At 37.3% G+C, this 18,271-nt stretch overlaps 1 non-coding gene across 1 annotated transcript; it reads left to right on the top strand.

The window, feature by feature from the left end:
• The first annotated feature begins 1,648 nt into the window (after positions 1-1,648).
• Positions 1,649-1,752, top strand: LOC137760304 (U6 spliceosomal RNA). The gene has a single exon (XR_011073268.1). It is a non-coding gene; the product is annotated as a U6 spliceosomal RNA (small nuclear RNA).
• The last annotated feature ends 16,519 nt before the right edge of the window (positions 1,753-18,271 follow it).

Raw genomic sequence — 18,271 nt, 5'->3', positions numbered from 1 at the left:
TCAGTATCAACAAATAATAAATAACCAATAAAATGCCTCATACATATTGTCTTTTCAATAACTCCATTGCTACCACCTTAGTCCAAGCCACCTTCATCTATTTCTTGTCTACCCATATGACTTCACTAAGTCATTCTCCATACAGCGATAATGGGGAAGAGAAGTTCATGCAGGGATATATACTAGGCTGTGAGTAATTTTTCTAATGTTGCAGAATAGAGTGTGTGAGTGAGGTTGTTTAGCTTTTATGTTTTCACTGTCAACTGAAATCATCAAGGCCGGTTCATCCACAATGAACCATTAAGAGAAGAAAGGCTGATAAACAGTGAAGATGTAAAGGGGTGTGGGAGGGTGTGGAGAGAGGAGGCCGACTGATGCAGATCTATGTATACTCTGGCAGATTTACTTAGCAGGTAATGGTATATAACAAGACACAAAATCACCAGTGCTCCATTTGGAACAATAAAAGTAGAGTGAGCCTGAAGGCTGTACAATCTGTCTAGCAAACATTGTGCATGTCTGGAAAGGAGGTGCTCCACATGGAAGGACACAGTTAAGCCATATTTACAGGAAGCACTCTATCAGTGTGACAGGGTGTAATGAGGAGTCTGACTCCATGTTTCGTTGTTGTTTTTACTTCTGACAGCTTTTAAGCCACTCAAAAGCACTGTGCTAAACAAAAGAAGCCAGATACAAAAGACTTCATATTGTATGATTCCATTTACATGAAATGCCTAGGGAAGACAAAACTATAAAGAAGAAAACCAGAACAGTGCTTCCCTGGAGCTGGGAATGGGAACATAGAGTGACTGCAAAGGGGCACAAGGGAACTTTTTGGATCATGGAAGTGTTCTAGAACTGGATTGTGGTCATGGTTGCAAAACTGCGTACATTTACTGAAAAATCATTGAGCAGGACATCTATAGTAAGTGAAATGTATGTTATGGAAATTATACCTCAATTAAAAAAATGAACTAGCAGAAAAAAAGAGATCTACAAAATGCAACCTCCTTTCATATTGTTAGATTCAAAAGACATGAAACTACATTTTAATAGTCCAAAAATATAAACAAAAATAGGAAAATGACACAACTGTATACATTGTTTATTGACTATATGCATATAATTAATAGAGTTGCTATTACACCCTGATTTTTAGAGTGATTCCCCATATTAAGTGATTACTTATATTAAATGGACACTTTAATAAATACTGTATTTTTCAATATTAAAAAATTTTAACATGACAAATGCATGTGCTTTTTGTTTTTTAACTCATCTAGATTAGGTTGACAATAATGCTACTAAAATTGGGTTGTGCAACCTAAACTGTTTTTATGTTTTACTTTATTAGCACTCATGGTAGCAAAAGCCAGCCTTAGTAGCAAAAGCCAGTCTTAAAAGTTATATTGACTAGAAGGAAAGAAGATATTTTAAAGCCACAGTGAGAAACTCAGAACATTTATTTTTACTTTCTTTCTAAAATAAGAAAGATGTTGCCTCATAACTTTAAAACTTTCATTTTTATAATTTTAAACTGAATTTAAAATAATCTTCATAAATTTATTATTTATTTTCAAACTCTGTCTTCAATCCTTCACCAGTAGTCAGTCCAACTATTTACTTTATAATGTAAAAGTTAAATTTAGTGCTCGCTTCGGCAGCACATATACTAAAATTGGAACGATACAGAGATTAGCATGGCCCCTGCGCAAGGCTGACACGCAAATTTGTGAAGCGTTCCACATTTCTGTTATAAAGCAGAAACTAACGCACCATTGCAGAGCAATTATACTCCAATAAAGATGTTTTTAAAAAAAGTTAAATTTAAATTAATTTAAATTATCTATCAATAATAAAAATGGTTACACAAATTACCTATCAAGATTTTTGACTGAAAATAAAATTCAAACGTATAAGGGGTTTTATGATAACTTTATCTCCTATTTCATTTGGCAATTGTTAAATTATGGAATATGCAATAATATATGGAGAAATTCTGTTTTAACTTTCTAACTTTTGTTCATAATCCTTATATTTTCACTCATTTTATTTATACACCCATGACAAATTAAACTTAAGATACTATACACTGAAGCACAGTCTTAGTGAGCTCAACTAGTATGCATGTCTGGCTACTTTGACTCATCACATGGGCACAATAACATCCAAACTGGTCTGTACAATCCTGTTCACTAATGCTTGTTAACTTATCACAGGCTTGGATGTTGCATCGTCAATTCCTATAAGTTTCTAAAAGCATATTCACAATTTCTGTACTCATCTCTGTATGAATCATTAAGCCACCATTTGCAGAGCAGCACTAGTTCACAGGCTACCCTTTGAGTTGCAGTGACATAAAGATATAATTATAAAAGTAATCATTAGAAGAAAATCTCTGGAGAAATATAAAATAACCTAGAATTCTCTGACATAAATTGTACCAGTGTTTTCTTAGGTCAGTCTCCCAAGGCAATAGAAATAAAAACAAAAATAAACAAATGGGACATAATCAAACTTACAAGCTTTTGCACAGCAAAGGAAACCATAAGAAACAAAGAAAAGACAACCTAAGGAATGGGAGAAAATATTTGCAAATGATGCACCCAACAAGTGTTTAATCTCCAAAATACAGCAACAGCTCATACAACTCAACAACAACAAAAATACAAATAATCCAACTGAAAAATGGGCAGAAGACCTTAATAGACATTTCTCCAAAGAAGACATACAGATGGCCAGTAGGCACATGAGGAGATGCTCAACATCACTAATTATTAGAGAAATGCAAATCAAAACTACAATAAGGTACCACCTCACACTGGTCAGAATGGCCATGATTAAAAAGACTACAAATGACAAACGCTGGAGAGGGTGTGGAGAAAAGGAAACCCTCCTACACTGTTGGTGGGAATGTAAGTTGGTACAGCCACTATGGAAAACAGTATGGAGGTTCCTCAGAAAATGAAAAATAGAACTACCATATGATCCAGCAATCCCACTCCTGGGCATATACCCAGACAAAACTATAATTAAAAAGATACATGCATCCCTATGTTCATAGCAGCACTATTCACAATAGCCAAGACATGGAAACAACCTAAATGTCCATCTAAAGATGAATGGATAAAGAAGATGTGATACATATATACAATGGAATACTACTCAGCCATGAAAAAGAACGAAATAATGCCATTTGCAGCAACATGGCTGCAACTAGAGACTATCATACTAAGTGAAGAAAGTCAGGAAGAGAAAGACAAATACCATATGATTTCACTTATATGTAGAATCTAAAATATGACACAAATGAACCTATCTACAAAATAGAAACAGACTCACAGACATAGAGAACAGACTTGTTGCCACGGGGGAGGTGGGGAGGGAGAGGGATGGACTGGGAGTTTGTGGTTATTAGATGCAAACTATTACACTTAGAATAGATAAACAACAAGGTCCTACTGTATCTCACAGGGAACTATATCCAGTCTCCTGGGGTAAACCATAATGGAAAAGAATATAAAAAAAGAATATATATATGTGTATAACTGAGTCATTTTGCTATACAGCAGAAATTAGCACAACACTGTAAATCAACTATACTTCAATAAAAATAAAATAAAATAACGTAGAGACAAAAATATGTTCCTTGGAATGAAAGACTCAAAAAGAAGCCATACACTCAGAAAGTATTACATAAAATACGTTTTTGGGACTAGAAATACTTCTATCAGTAAGTGTAAATAGAGAAAAATGTTTCCTTAACATGAAAAAAATTCTCAGAGTGCATCACACAGTATGTATAAACATAGATGCAAAATGATAAAAATAAAAATATGAACAGTCACATAAGATAATTACAATGTTTAAAAAGGTTGAAGTAGAAGAAAAAGAGACCAAAAAAAAAAAGGTAGTTCCTATTGCTAAGGAGCACCATCAGTAGTCAGTTCTAGAATTTAAAAATATCTATGCACCAAATTACATAGCATCAATATTCTTACACAAAAACATCAGGAAATTAAAAAAGAAATACGAAAAAGAAGTATTGTTTCAGTATGTGACAGATCATATGAACAAAATTAAGAAATATGTAAATGCCCAAACAGTATACTCAGTAAGTTAAATCTGAAAACTAAGAATATAACTACTTTTCAGCTTCCCCAAGATCATTTGTAAAAATAGCCATATAGTAAGCCTCACAAAACTCTCCATAAACTTCAAAATAAAAATAATAAATAAATAAAATAAATAAATAAATTTATAAAATAAATAAATTTATAAAATAAATAAATAAATTTATAAATAAATTTATAATTAAATTAAAATTTAAATTAAATTAAATTAAATTAAATTTATAAATTAAATAAATTTATAAAATAAAATATTAGCAAATGAAAACCAGAAGTGAATTTGAAGAGTAATACATCGTGACCAAGTGGAACTTCTCCCAACAATGCAAGCAGGGTTCAACATGAGAAAATTTTCAATACAATTAGAAAATAAGTCAACCTCTTAAAGAAAACAAGATTATATCAATAGATGAAAAAATGATAGAACTCAGTACCTATTTATTTAAAAATCCGAGAAAAATTAGAACAGAAGTAAACTCTCTATACACAAAAGACTATTTACCTCAAATCAATAATAAATATCGTAATAAATTGTGAGATACTGGACCCACTGCCATTACAATCAAGAACAAGATAGGAATGCCATTATCAGCTCTATTATTGAATTTTAAGGATCTGACCAATGTAATAAAAGGACGTGAAAATATAAATATTTAACAGAGGAGGCAAAATTACCTTTACATGCAGGTAATATAATTGTATAATAAAACATCCAAGAAACTTTACAAAAATCTCTTAGAACTAAAAGAAACTTTGGTAAGGTGACAGAATGTAAGAAAAAAATATACGAATATCAATAGCTTTAAAAAATTTATATCAGTAATAATAATCATCACTCAGAAATTTAAAAGGAAAAATTCAATGCACAATAGTGACAACACCTTAAAATATCCAGGAATAAATTTACCTCAAAAGGATCAGGATCCATGGAAAAGAAGTTACTGAATGGAATATATGTTGCTGAATAGAAAGACTCAACCTAATAAAAATATAATTTCTTCCCCAGTTAAGATATAAATTACAAAAAGTATCCCATTTGGGTTTTATATGGGCCTGGGAAAAAATTAAAGTTAAATGAAAGGATAAATGTATTAAAAAAAAATTCCACCAAAAAAAAAAAAAAAAAAAAAGACACCTTGTGGTCTGATCCCCAATTGCTCATTTCACAGAAAGCTCCCTCTCTGAACTCTAGCTACAGTGACTTTCTCTCAGGTCCTTAGAATAGTCTGCCCTCCTTCCTTTGTACCTTAGCTCATGCAGCTCCTTTGTAAAGATCTTCCTACCCACACCCTCCTATCTCACGTGCTTCTCCTTCAGCTCTCAGCTCAAAAATTTCTTCAGCAGACTTTTGTGGGACAAAACATATCAGTGAGGCTGCCATTGTGAGATTTCTGGGCCAGAAGCTTCTTAAAGAGAGAGTTCTGTAGCCACATAAATTAGAAACCCAATAGATGCTACACCCATCCTTGCAGATTTATAAAATTCACTAGCATAGAAATTATCTGAGTGCTCTGAATAAACACACCTTTTGTTTGATGCAATTTTGCATTTCTTGAACATTTTAAACTACAGATTCCTCCTGGGCCCCACTGCACCTCCTCAGCATCCTCTGGGACTAGTGTTGTATGGATCAGTGTCTATTGGTGGTCCCAACATCAGGCTCTAGAAAGGGAACCGTTCAAAGTTGGCCTCCTCCACCCCAAGTGTGACTCCCCCAGCCATCCTGCTAGATGACAAGCGATTCTTGTGGTCTTATAATTGTCCTGAGGGCACTGCTGGGACATGGTGTTGTGGCATATATGAAAGGGCTGAGCAAAGTCCTGAAACATGTCTGGGAGTGCTCCAGCTGCTGAGAGTGCCTTCAGCCTTCAGGGCAAGATGTCTCCTGACTAGACTGGACAGCCAACTGGTACCAGCTGGAGATGTGGTGGTGAAAGCTGCATCTCATGGGACGACTGGCTGGCCAGCTCCCATCATTCCTTTACATAGGCTTCTTCAGCATATCTTGGGTGGCGACTCAACCCTTGGACCTGGCACTCTACCTTCCTTGGCATCTTCTCTCAGCCTCTCTCTGCTTGCATCATCCCCTTTTTCTCTCCACATCAAAAAGCCCCATCTCTTTTTTTGTCTTAATTATTTACTTTATTCTGAATTTGTACATTCTAAAAACAGCTGATTTATTAGGTTTTCTTTGTTTACAGATCAAGAGGTTTCATTAAAAAATCCGTATTTCCAATATTTCTCAAAAAAAAAATCAGAAGTTCTGACAACAGAAATTCTGTATTCCTACATGGTAGCTGCTCCACTTAAGATGGCATGAAGGCCCAATTTGTCCTAGTCTGCACCACTCCTTAACATCTCTCCATTATTAGCCAAAGTTAAAGGTCCACTTCCATTTATCACTGTGCTTGCTCTGCTGCTTTATTACAGTGAGAAATATTTCTGTGTTGCCATGCCTCTAGGTGGGAGGAAAAATGAAAGAAGCTAACACATCCTTGCTTTTCTTGTAACCAGACTTCCTTCCATATTCATGTTACCTGCCTAGTCCATGTTGGCTTTGGTCTGCTCTGCTGGAATCAGTGCTTTGTGAACTACACTTCAGAAAGGACACATTGGTCAGTGCTATAACACTGAGGCCATACGTAATCCCAACATTTTAACATATCCCCACTGAAATAGATCAAAGGGTCTCCACCCAGCATGCCATCTGTTATAGACCGAATTTTGTCCCCTCAAATTTATATGTTGAAGCCTCTTGACCTGTTTACTGACTTGTAAAAGAGAGGTAGTATTCCTGACTTCACAGGAATTAAGTATGATAACAAGAATCTGACAAGTAGTGGGTGTTTTATTAGTACAGAATTTGTTGGATTTATATATATTGAGAAGATATCTCAGAAATGCTTAAATAGGTATAGTGTTTCCACTATTTCCTTAAGGAGTGTTGACAAATAGATATTGTAGGAAGGCACTTGTATGAATGGATGATGGTGATGAGAATTAAGTAGAGGGTTTGATTTGGCTACTTTCAAAAGCACAGCAGTATTATTTCAATTCAGCTTTGGACTAAGAAGACCCAAATGTTTGCTCCAAGTTTCCAGAAATACTTTGCTTTGTTAATGGAAATAAAACTTATGTCTTTCAATTTTTGGCAATTACTCTGTCTCTCTTAATCTAATTTATCTTCAATATTGTATACGGAAGATTCTTCTCAATGGGAAGTTGAACATCTGTATCAAATTGCAATGAAATGAAATTGTGTCCTGGCAGTTGTAGCTGTTGTTTTACCTTACTGAGAGCAGAGCAGAAGTTCCATTCTTTGAAAAGAAAATGTACCTGCGCACAGTTTTATTATAATTTCTTATTTTTAAAAAGCTTAATCCAATTTTTCAAAGCCATGTTCTATACTGCAGCTTTAAAACAGAGAGAAAATCTGCACCTGGAATGCATGTTAGCTCACATTTCACTGAACAATGTCCTTCTCACTGGTTGAAGAACAGAAGAAGGGACGTAGATTTGAAAGGTACACAGTGCACATCTGGCTGTTTCATGGTTGAATTAAAATGTGAATAAACCCACCCCATATGGTATCACTCACTAGCATTAGTTTAGGTGGACTTCTATAAAAAGTAAAATGTTAGGAAAGAGTAACTTGGCACTCCCATTGTATCAGTTACAGTACTATCAAAATCAGAAAGAAAATCTGCATCAATTTATATATAATCATATTTGTGCATTTGAATGCATTGCATATCTACAGGGACATATTAATTTGTTGAGAGCTTATCAGGTTCCAGTTTCTTCTTAGCTTTTGCTAAGTCAAACTCAAAATTAAAAACTAAAAGCAATTTAAAAATTCAACAGTGCTTCCATGGCACTTTGAATTAATGGGGTAGTTAGGAGAGGGAATTAATCGTGCCATTTTGCAATTCTTTGTAGGCAATGAACATATCCACTTGAAAGCAAAAAAGAAAATACAGTCTTGATAAAATAACCCTCCAGTCATTATTTGTTCCATCATCACTTTTTAGTTATGGCAGCTATACGTTAAATATAATAGTCATTTCTCTACTGTAGCAAGAGAGAAATTCGCAGATGTAGTGTGAGAGAAAGAGAGTCAAGAAGGGACCTAGAACCCCTCAATGCCTGTCCAAGCATCTCCCACAGGCACTCTATGCCCCAGCACACAGGGATATGCTTGGAGAACAAGGCTAGGCAATGCTCCACCTGGTTTAATCCAGGTCAGGATTTGGCAGGCAATGGCCTAGCTGGTATCCAAGACTGGGTTCCAGGGGCTTGCCTTTTCTCTGCATATTTCTTTGCAAATATATTGTGACAATAGGGAGAAGCTCAGGATTTGAGGCATGTGAGTTCCAACACACACACACACACACACACACACACACACACACAAATGTAGGATGCATTTTGATAATATCTAGCTGGAACTAGATATTTAAATTATGGGAGTCAGGACTAGGTCCTGTTCCCTGTGTATTCCGGCATTCAAACAGTACCTGCAACATGGTGGGCGTGTAAACATAGTTTCTTATTATTTGGAAATCTATTTTTCTTGTTAAGAAGTGAAGATTGAATTAGAAGTCAAGTCACAAAGGTCTTATGTTGCCACATAAAGCAGAATGAACTTTATACTGTAAAAACAGTGGAGTATAGACAATTCACCGTGTTCTCTGAGCATCCTTTCACGTTCTTGCTAATTCTATCAGACCACAAGCCTTACCCATCTCCAGATACTGAGCTATTTCTGTAGTTAGTCACAAAGGAAAATAAGCAGGTCAAGGCAACTACAGTATATCCCCTGTGTAATTGCTCACATCCCAGAGGAGAAAAGGGGGATGGCTTGTTTGCATCTTGCTGCAATGTGTGTTGCTTTCTCCAAAGCCTCTGGGTTCCTCGGTTTCTCAGCTGAGAGGTAAAGCCACTGAATGGGTAGCATTTATCTAGGCTCATTGTGTCATTCTGGTGGACTTGAAGGTGAGAAGAATTGATGCAGATATGCTGATGCTTATTATATTTGCTGGGCCATAGGGAATAAATTCCTTTGTCTCATTATGAAGTCTTCTACAAGTATCAAAACAATTGTGGTAGCTTAACTTATAAGCTCGCAAGTAGGGGTTAAAATGTCACACTCTTCACTGTCCTTGATACTTGATTACGATACTGAGAGCAGACTGAGCAGAGCACTGTTCCCTAACCTTAGAACTAATGACATTTTGGGCTGGACAGTTCTTTGTTGTGAGGGACTGTACTGCGCATTGTACAATGTTTATCAGCACTGTACTCCACCAACTAGATGCCGTAGCACCCCTCCATTGTGACAACCAAAAATATCTCCAAACAATGCCAAATGTGGCCCCAAGGAGACACTATTGAGAACCACCGGAGTAGGGAAAAATGAGTTTGAGGGACTAGCCAAGAGATTATTTCAATACAAAGGAGTGAACCAGGAGAGTGGTAGTAGAGAGAACAAATTCAAGATCTATTTTGAGGTCTGATTAACACAATGTCATCAAAATAGTGGACAAACATTTCTGTGGAAAGCCCAGGTTATCATTCTTTGGGCTATACTGTGACAGAGCAGGACAGTTAACATAGCCCTGGGGCAAGATTATAAATGCATGCAGCTGTCTACTCCAGATGAATGCAAACTGCTTTTGATCTTTTTTCCTGATAGGAATTGGGAAAAAATGGATTTGCCATATCTGTAGCCACATTCCAAGTTCCAGAAGCTAAATCAATCAACTTTAGTAGAGATGCCATAGATGCCACAGCAACTGCAACTCAGGTAACTCTTCGGTTAACTTAATGATATTCCACCATCATCTGTGATACATTTGGTTTTTAAAGGAACTGAGACGGTGAATGAAATGGAAATATGGTGGGTACCACAACCCCCATATTCTTTAAGTCTTTGAATATATCACTAATTAGAGCCAAATCTTTTCTAACTGAAATTCAGTATTGTTTCTGATTTACTATCTTGGTCAGAATCATAGCAGGGTTAGTTTCAGGGGTTTCCACTTTTACTTTCCTACCATAATTCCTTTCCACAATTCATGAAACCAATATGAATGTTATGCTGGCTGCTAACTATAACCATTCCAATTTTGCACTCAGAGATAAAGGAAATGACTGAAGGTTTGGTCCATAAACCCATTAGATCTTTGTGAAATGAGTTTGCACCAAGATTTCATTATTACTGGGCCTCCATATGCCCTCATTTTAAAGGGGGAATGATATTTTTGTTCCACTGAATCAACAACAGATTAGACCCTGTCCCCAACAATCATCAAATAATTTGGGTACTGCCTGTTTTCCAAAGCCAACTTATTCTGGAAAATGGCCATAGATTCCTTTGCAGAAGGACTGGGGTAATTGTAAGACATGCTATGGGATATAGGGTCTTTTCCCAAAGGGACTGGTTGGTTTCCTTTTCATTCTATGGGTTCTGGGTTTGAGAACTAGGTCAAGTCTGGAACCTGGGAAAAGAATTATAATTTTCCATTACAGTGAATGACTTGAACCTTCTCTTCCTTGTTCTTGATTTTTTCTGGTCCTATAAGGCAAGCAGTATCCTGGATTGCTGTTCAACTATCTCAAACTTAGCATCATCATGATCTATAGCCAAATCCATAAATTCCAGTCACTTGAGGCTCTCTGATCTCCATTCTGTCCATGCTCCCTCACACTGTATTTTATCTTGGTTTTGACTATTAAATGCTATCACCATACCTCTGCTATCTGGTATTTCTATCACCCCCATTGATACCAGGAGCCCAAATACAGAGTAAACTACTACTAGCTTCTCAACAATGCCATGTGTCCCCTTCACTGATGTATTCATATTGTTTATGGGAAGAAAGTATCATGCAGTATCTGCCAAAGCACATAGTCAGCTGTGTGTTCTCTGGTCTAACACTACTAATCAATTATAATACTCTTATTCTTTGAGACTTTTGACCACTTGATCAATACTTCTCTAAAGCAGTTCCACAGCACTACCTCACTTACTATAAGACATTGTTTCCATACTTCAAAGAGAAATGCCAGGCATAGAATGAGGCAGGCTCTAATTCTCCTTCTTTTGAATCCTGAGTCATGGGAGGGTGCCCCCATCTCAACAGACTTTAATCTATCTATCTATCCATCCATCTATCCACCGATTTATTTATATTCAATCAACTTAAACTGAAAAAAAAAAAAAACAATAACAACAATTCGCCCATTTCTCCCCACCTCCCCAACCCCCTGCCTCTTGCAACCTCCAATCGGTTCACTATGTGAGCTTGGTTTTCTGTTTGTTTGTTTTTTTAAGATTTCACATATAAGAAAGATCACAAGGTATTTACCTATCTTCGTGTGACTTATTTCACCTATTTATATATCGGAATTATATTCTGCATTACCTGGGGTCCAGCACTGTTAAAATCTATTCTCAAACATGTTACGCTGGTTCTTGTCAGCATGTATTAGCCAGATCTGCAGCTCTTTTAATAAATAATCTCACTCTGTAGCAGGGACAGTACTTCTCTACTCAGGTCACTACTTCTCTGGTGAGTCAATACTTCCCTAATAAGATTTGTCCCTATTTATCGGTTTGGAAGCAATGAAGGAATTCAAGGGCAGATTTAGGGACCGGACAGCACAACATCTTGTGAACCTCAGGTGAAATCTTTGCATGATATTCAGACATTAGGAAGCCATTCTTCTCTATCAAGGGGAAGGGGGTCATTTATGTCGACTCATAGGATTCAGGTGAATCTTGGGATTTAATATTATCAAGTGCATTCAACCCAAATATCCTTACCCCAGGACTCAGGGCTTCACTACTTCCCTATCAGGATTCTGATTTTAGCATAGAAAATTTTCCAGTAATATGAATTCAACCTTCTTTATTACTCTGCTTCTCTATTAGTACCTGGGTCTGATTTTTACTACAATATTTTCTCCGGCTACATGAAATATTAATAAGTGTCTTTTTTAATGCTGCCATGGAGTTCATGATTATTCCTTGAGTTGATAGTTAGGTGAACTAAGACTTTCAATGTATTCTTTCAACATTTCAATGGCAATTAACAGCCAACGACATTTCAAGTCTTATAATTACCAATGTCTCTACATCATTCAAATACTAGAGACATTGCGTCAACTATGGTGTCTTCTACATATATTCAATCTCAGTTCCCTATAAATGAGAGTTTAAGTAGTTCTGATGTGACAGCATGCCAGGAATGATCATCACTCCAGGGACCACCTGGAATAGAGTATCTGTTACCATCTGGCCATCAGCGATTCAATTCCACAACCCTATCCTGAGGGCCTGTATACTAAGACCCCTTCTGGTACCACCTATTATAAATTGGCTTTCCCAAGAAGCAGATTCTGAAACATGAATTTAATGAAAGTAGTTATTTGCAAGGTGATTCTAGGAAGCACTGATAGAAGGGTGGGAAAATGAGATAGAAAAGGAAAGAAAGCAACAAAGGATGCCATATGGAGCAGGTAACTGCAAAAGACACTTGGAGCTCAATGCCAGTGGGAAATACTGAGTAACAATGTATTGATAACATATACCTTGAGGTTATCCCATCTGAGACCAGTGAGCTGGGATAGTTTTCCATCATTTACCATCAGTCATTGAATGACGGCTGTTCATGAGAGGATAAGTATTAACTACCTGGCAATACTAGCCTGCCCAGCTCACAGGTGAAGAAAGTTATCAGCATCAGAAAAAGAGTTTAGGTAAAGAGTTGCAGGTGTTTCTGTTTGGAAGCTATCAGGTTGTTATGCATGATAATAGTGTAAACCAAGGAAATATGAGCAGACCATCTTCTGTAACAGCTACCTTTGGTCATTTCAAGTCACAAAACAGCCTTACTTCTGTACTTAAAATGCCCAATACCATGTAATACTCAACTCTTCCAATGTGAATCAAAATTATGGCTACTCCACCTCCCCCGGGAAGGTGACAACCACTGTCTCTATTCCAACTCCTTTCACTATGTTATTTTGCTGCCTCCAGTTTCTGAGCCCTCCGAAGTTGGAAAATAGAAACGAAGGGAGTTAGGGGAGCCTGGAAAGTTCTGGCTTGTCTGGAAATGTCACAAGCTGGAAATGTGTCAAGTGCTTTCTGGACTTGGACAATGTATAAAGATTGTTCTTTAATGGACACTCTTGTGGACTCTCCCACAGGGCCCTTGACACATCTTTTCTGACTCATAGCTTTCTCCTCCTGCAGGCACAAGAATCCTTGGCTATAGTTTCTCTGTCCTGAAGCTTGTTTACCTCTCCAGGAGGCCCTATTAGGCAGGATTTATGATCACTCCCACGCTGGTCCTCTGTGGCGTATGTGGACCTCACCCAACCACAGATAACATTCCTGATCCCTCTACCCTAACAAACTCTAAAAATGCAAGTGACCCATGCAGCCATCTCTCCTTTCCCCTACCACTGATGGAATGAACCAGTCCAGTTTTGCTTTTAGATATTTCCATATGGGAGCTGGACGTTAGTCCCCTGCATCCCTCCAATCACAAGACACATACTGTATGTGCAACTCTCAATGGTTTTATTGAAGCCTCTTACTAGGTTTAATGTGGCAGGCAGAAATCTCTGACCCCTTTCTCAGGGTTGGAAGAGGGATTTTTCCAAAATATTCTCTCCACAAACTCTTTCCTAAACTCTTTTCTCTCCATACCTGCAACGTACATAAGGGATTTTTAAGAATTATGTAACAAATCCTTGGCAACCTACTTTTTGCAAAGCTTTCATGGTGGTCTACCTTATAATTCCCTGTGGCTTCTGATATCTACTGTCATCAGGCCTCAAACAAAACTGAGACATAAAGAGCCAATGTTAGCATCTTAATATAATTATAAAAAAATCAAACAATTCCTAGAAATTCAAAATGTGGTTGCAGAAATAAATATAATACATACTCATTACAGAAAAATTAGGGGAAAAAAGAAAGTACAGAAAAAAAAATAGAAAAGGAAAACATGCTCCGTAACTCCAGCAACCACAGACAACCAACAACACATCATTCTGATTTATTTCTATCCAGTTGTTTTTTATTCTGTGCATATGGTTCTTTACATATTATGATAATACTCTATGTACAATTTCCCATCGGGATTTCCTTTTATTTAACTCTGGTATTTTCCATATGATTCTAAACACTTCACAAATGGGATTAATAGGGATAAACTAGCCCACAGAAGAGATGTGCCACAATATATTTCATTCTTCCCATATTGTTAAACATTATGGTTGGCTCCAAGTTTTAGTAATTTTAAAAGTTAATTCCATAAATACTTTTTCCCCTAACATTTTTCCTAGATTTTAGGGTTAGAATCTATTCACAGAGGCATAATTACTGGCTTAAAAGGAAATCCCCAAGATTTAAAGCCTCCTCACTGGTCTAAAACCAGGGCCCCTCACTGTCGTTTTATTGACAGGGTAACCACTGAAAAGGCTGAAAGAGGGTCAGAATAGATAGAGGCCAAGGTCCCACTTTAGTGGCCACTGCTGAGACCTTTGAAAGGATAGGTAGGAAAGGAGCCCATGCCACAAGGACCCTCACATCTGACAGGTACTTTCCTGGGATGACTTTGGCTAAAATACTCACTCAGTTTGTAGAATTAAGAACAGAAATACTATTAGAGACTCAGTTATGTAAGACAGTAGTGAAACCTCAAAAGCTTTCAAGTCATGCAGGCCACGTGAAGAAGTGACGTAGGCTCAGTGGATCTGCTGCAAACTGTTCCTTCTAAGGTGAAAAATCACTGCTCATTCTCAGATAGTCTTGTCACATTTAGCAAACAAAAATACAGATGCCCAGTTAAATTAGAATTTCAGATAAAGAAGGGATAAACCTCTGTTTATATAAGTACGCCCCAATTATTGCATGGGACATACCTATGTTAAAACATTATCTGTTGTTTCCCAAAATTCTAATTTAACTGGGCATCCTGTATTTTATCTAACAGCTCTATTCCCCAACTGTTGCCATCAAGAGGGTGGGTCTAGGATTGCTAGATATTCAAATCTCTCAAGAGCTACCAGAAATCTGGAGGTTCTTGCTAAATCTCCTTATTTCCATATTTTAGCAACTAGTTCAAAATGTTTCAAAAACATCTGGGGGCCAGATGAAACCTCTAATATTAGATTATGATCCAGAATACAGACTAAAATATATCTACCATTGGAAGGAACAGTTCTAATGCATATTAATCACGTCTTCTTTATGTCAGTGATTTTCTGAGAGCAGGTGGAGACAGGGGAGAGGCAGAAAAAGCCATGTGGACACAATACCTCAGAGGAAGTTGGAAAAGAGAGGGAAAGTTCGGAATAATGTTGGAGAAAAGAGACTCTGGATACCATGTATAAACTCTTCCTACTTGACTAGTTTAGGTAGAGCCAGCTCTGTGCCTTAGAAAAGTCAGTGTATGCCCTCGATATTTAAATATGTTTCACTAATCATAATCAGGTCAACCATTTTAAGGTAATAGCAAGGAAAACACAAATTCTTCCTTTATTTAAACCTCACAAGGAAGAGCTTCCACCGAAAACAATGAAATTATTCGAGTTAACATTTACTAGAATTAAGCAAATTGTAGCTTCACTTTAAACTTCTATTTGTTAATTAAGCATGTTTCTTCAGTAGTAAAATTGAGACAATTTTAAATGAAAAATCTTCAATTTTTTAAGTAAGAAAGATTTTCTCTGATGGCATCCAAGTCCCAACTTCCTAATTAAAATAAAATAATGGCTTTCCCCTCAGTTGTGGGAAGGAGACATTTAGAGAATTACCATGAGGTACTTGAGAGGAACACCATTAAAAATGATGAATATAGGTAGCTGAACATTTTGCTGTTGCTAAATTGAATTCAGTGGATAGGTAAAAAAGCTCTTATTTATTTGGTGCCAAGCCTTGATGCATTCATATAAATTGTCTGGCATGTGCAGTGTTATGAGTCAAACAGCTTTGTTTCTGTAAAATAATTCTAGATGCAGAGTTGCCTGGATGTAATTTCCAGAGTTCTATATTCAGCATATAGAATTCAATTCTTACTTTTGCTGGAATAGTAGTAACAGTGTATACCCCTAAGCAAAAAGGAGTGAGGTTGTCACAGGTAAAGCCCATTAACAATTCCTAGGAAATAAAAATAGAATCTGGGTAATAAAAAAGTCTAACCTTTTATTTCCCTTTGCCTTCCTGCTCCGTCTAGTTTCACTTGCTTCCCGGGTGCAATGTAGAGGCCTCGGACCCGGCACTTCAGAGTTCCTAGTGTGAAACGGCTTTGCCTGGCACCTCGGGTCAGCGGGCATGTGAGGAAGTGCTGCGCACAACATTGCAATTCAAGATGGCGGCAGCAGTGGCGGGCCAAGTGCAGAGATGCTGCACGGGGCACTGCAATCTGAAGCGTGAGCAGCGCAGCTGCGCCACACCCGCGAGAACTGCGCCACACCCGCGAGAACTCCGCCCCCGCCCTGCTGACGAGAACTCTTTAAATGCAGCCTCAGCTGTGGCCTGTTAGGGAGGGTGGGGGTTGCGTGGACTCCAGAGCACAAGCTCGCACCTCTCCATTCTTTGATCAAAGAATAAAGCCTTCCTTGGCTTCTGAACCAAACTAGGTCTCATTCTATTTGCTGGAATGACAACAAGCAGCAGTACCCTTGGGGACTGACTCGGGAGGGTAGGTAACAAGGTTCTTACTTATCCTAACTTGGGATCTGAGCTTTCAGTTCAGAGCTGAACTCCAGATTTCTTAGGGAGTTGTTTTATTAATTAATGACCAAGTATAGATATGTATTAAATCAGGGACAATATTCAAAATCTTTAGCCTTCCATATGGCATAAGTACTGACCAATCAGAATGGATATTAACCCAATCAGAACAGTAGTTTTCTGTTTAAAAAAAAAAAAAAACTCCTGTACAGCATATTAGCACTGTATACAATCCAGAGAAACAGGCCTTAGAAGGAAAAAAAAAAAGGTCCAGACTCTGCCTTCAAGAACTGTATGTTATAATTGATGTTTATTTTAGAAGGCAACCTCTCGATTATCATTTAATTTACTAGTTCATAAGGACAAGACCAAGGAAAAGTCAGAAAGTGGAGCACCACAACCATCCAGATTCGTGAGGTTTGCAAAATTTGTGCAATTTTTCTCTTCCTGATAACTATGATAACTATGCCCCTTTCCAATGTAAGTTTGAGGCTCCTCCCATGAAGAAGAGGCTATTTCACTCCCCTTTGAATCTGAGCTGCTCTTGTGATCTGCTTTGACCAACAGTGGAAATGTTGTGCCTATTCTAAGTCTTGGCCCCAAGAGGCATACATGATTCCAAGTTCTTTCTTTGAAACTTGCTGCCACCATACAAACAAGTCTGGGCTGGCCGGCTGGCTAATGACAGCACAGGGTTCAATCACCCCTGTTGCTCTAGTCAAACTGCCAGCTGACTACAGATACATGGAGAAGCCCAGCTAAGACCAATCCTGACCTGATCAGCAGAGGCATCCAGCTGACACAGACTTATGAGAAACAATAAATAGTCATTTTAAGCCACAAATATTTAGGGTGGTTTGTTAGGCAGCAATAGATAATGAACTCAGTTGGCCTGGCTAATTTGAGAAAAAAGAAAGCAGAAACTAGGGTTTTTATTAGTAGACAAAAATATAGATATACTAATGTCTCAAGTTTTATAGGGGTGTCAGGAATGCTTCAGAAATACAAGCCAATCCTCATTTCTATGGTGCTGAGCTTGACAAAAGTGTAGCTGTTTGAATACAAAAGAATTGACGGTGATAAAGATTGTTTTATGCCACATTTCAGCAAGAAATGGAGAAATAAAATTGCAATAGATAGTCTCTATATTATTTCTCTCATTGGTGCTACAGATAAAAATAGGTAGAGACCATACTCCCAGAAATCTTTTCACTACAGGTCCCAATGTACCATGTGAAAAACTTCTGAAATTGAAGTGGACCTAATAAAACAATATTTCTTGAAAGATATTTCTTAAAAAAAGTGTCATTTTAAATGCAAATTTACTAAGGATCACTTGGGAAAGAAGCTGACCTTTCTCTTCATTTCAATGGAAATATTTGGGTCTATA

This window comes from Eschrichtius robustus, chromosome 2, assembly GCF_028021215.1.
Source record: "Eschrichtius robustus isolate mEscRob2 chromosome 2, mEscRob2.pri, whole genome shotgun sequence".
NCBI lineage: Eukaryota > Metazoa > Chordata > Mammalia > Artiodactyla > Eschrichtiidae > Eschrichtius > Eschrichtius robustus.
This window is presented reverse-complemented; position numbering and strand designations above follow the sequence as displayed.